The sequence below is a fragment of the Etheostoma cragini genome, chromosome 24, assembly GCF_013103735.1.
Source record: "Etheostoma cragini isolate CJK2018 chromosome 24, CSU_Ecrag_1.0, whole genome shotgun sequence".
NCBI lineage: Eukaryota > Metazoa > Chordata > Actinopteri > Perciformes > Percidae > Etheostoma > Etheostoma cragini.
Window position 1 is genome coordinate 247,046 of NC_048430.1, and position 2,806 is coordinate 249,851.

A 2,806-nucleotide genomic window follows, 5' to 3' on the forward strand; every position below is an offset into this window, starting at 1 on the left:
AAGTCCAAATCCTACAACAATAACCAGCTGCTGGCTAACACCACCTTCTCCTCCAGCTGACTCTGATACTCAGAGCTGTGGTCTTCTCTGACCTGAGCAACAACTCTACAACACCATCATCCACTGGAGAGAGGACCTTTCAGTATGTCCAAACATATTTAAATCCCATTTCATCCACATCCTGAAATGAGAGAACTGTGTTCAACAACATATGAGCTGCCTGAGCACTGCAGGGTCTACTGGGGCTGTCCTTCCTGTGACCTCTGACCCGGGACATCTAAAGCTAAGGTGTGTGTGTGTGTGTGTGTGTGTGTGTGTGTGTGTGTGAACCTGAAATACATGCTTTCCTTTCAAACAAATATGCACACCTCATCCACTCCTAATGGCGTTGTTGTCTCCAGGGGAGACGTGTCTTTCATCAGAATCAGCTGGTTAAACCCACAGTGTCTAATGTGTGCACTGAGTCTTCTGTGTTTCCCTTAGCTTAGCATAACAACCGGAAACAGGTTGGTTCTGTTCCCACCTCACTCTTCTGCTGAAACTGGGGCTCTCTGATATGTTGCTTGATTTAATCCCATCTGACATGTTCCACATATGTTCAGATTCATTGTCACTTACTCTTCCTCAGAATAGCACTCTCTACATATATTATATAATATATAAATAGATAAAATAGCATTATTGCAAGTAATCGTCCGTAAATCCGCACAGAGATCACAGGGAAGACGCTCCTTAAAACTCACCAACTTGCATTCAAATCCTCCCGTTTTTAGGTTTTCTTCCGTTTTTAAAGTGTTCCAGTGCTGCTTGTCTGTAAATCCATGGGTAGCTGCAGTAATCAACTACTAGTCGCTAATTCGGCATCCAACATGGGAGCCAGTCTTCCAAAAATGTGACCAAATATCGCAAAACTTGGCTCCAGTGGTCCGGAGCCCACAGCTGACTCGCTCACACAGCAACATTACACTTCCTGTTTACATTCCCAAAGGACTCGGAACTCTGGGAACTGGAGTTCCAAAACCTTCAAAATGTCAAACTGTTCCTTCAAGAATTCAACCATCTGTACCTTTGACATGTTTGTATAACTTGATGTATATCTATAATCTATTTGTTTATCTATAGATAAATATAGTATTCCTGTTAAATGTACTTCCTGTTGATCACCACCAGAGACATTTAAAAACAGATATTTTTTCTCACCACTGACATAATAATGGTGAAAAACTCTTGACGTCTTTGGAGGTTATGACATTAGAGATGAGATAATATATTTTAATTTCCAGTTTCCCTGGTTTCATTGTAGATTAAAGAAAGAGCTGTCAGTGATAATATTCTCACCATGACCCATAAATCCTATCGTTGTGTGAGCAAACTGCTCCATCTTAAGGCCAAGAGTACACTCGTTGTTCCTCTAATTTTATTATGCATAAATAGTAGAAAAAGTTTAATAATTTTCATAATTCCGAAAATAAAACGTTAAAAAACCTTTGAAGGTTCAGTGACAGAGTTCCACCTGTCAGCTGTTTCTGGTGTAAATGCGCCCTCTGGTGGTGATCAACAGGAACTACAAGCAGAGCTGCAGACAAGTTTTTTCAGGTTTTTCCTCCAAGTTTTATTTTGCCTAAAATTGATCAATTTAAAGATTTTGAATCTAATAAAGTAGCACAATTTTAATATTCCCCTTTTGAGATGTTGTTAAAGGCAAACTAGTTTAATAATTCATAAAATAAAACCTTTGAAGGTTTAGTGACTGAGTTCCACCTGTCAGCTGTTTGTGGTGTAAATGCGCCCTCTGGTGGTGATCAACAGGAACTACAAGTGTGTCTCAGCTCTGCTTGTAGTTCCTATTTCTCACCACTAGATGGCGCATTTACACCAGAAACCAGCATCTGACAGGTGGAAGTCAGTCAATGTACCTTCAAAGGTTTTATTTAATGAATTATTCAAAGATTTTGCAATTAACAACAACATAAAAGGGGAATATTAAACTTTTACTTCTTTATTAGATTTAATATCTTTTAATTGATCGATCTTAGGCGAAATAAACGTGTCTGCAGCTCTGCTTGTAGTTCCTGTTTTTCACCACCAGAGGGCGCATTTACACCAGAAACAGCTGACAGGTTATGAACTATTCACACAATTGGTTGTTCACTACATTTCTGAGGGGAATAATATACGTTCTGCTGCTAAATTAGATCCTGAACCTTCAAAAGATTTGTAATGTTTTATTTTATGAATTATTTAACGATTTTGCCATTAACAACATATCAAAAGGGTATAATTAAACTTTCATATGTCTTTATATATAATAAAACTTAGAAGAAAAACCTGAAAAAACGTGTCTGCAGATCTGCTTGTAGTTCCTGTTGATCACCACCAGAGGGCGCATTTACACCAGAAACCAGCAGGGAATATTAAACTTTTACCAATATTTATAAATAATAAAATTAGTGAAACTCAGTGAACTTTTAAGGTTTTTGACGCTTTATTACATTAACTATTTAAAGATTTTGCCGTTAACATCTCAAAAAGGGAATGTTTAACTTTTACTACTTTATTAGATTCAATATTTTTTAAATTGATCGATCATAGCGATATATTAAAATAATTAAGCAGGAACTACAAGCAGAGCTGCAGACATCTTTCCAGTTTTTTCCTTCTAATTGTATTATTTATTTTGTCTATAATCGATCAATTTAAAGATATTTGACCTAATGTAGTAGTAAAAGGGTAGGGGGTGAGTCCTTACCCCAAGTGAAGGAGTTTAAGTACCTTGGGGTCTTGTTCGCGAGTGAGGGGACAATGG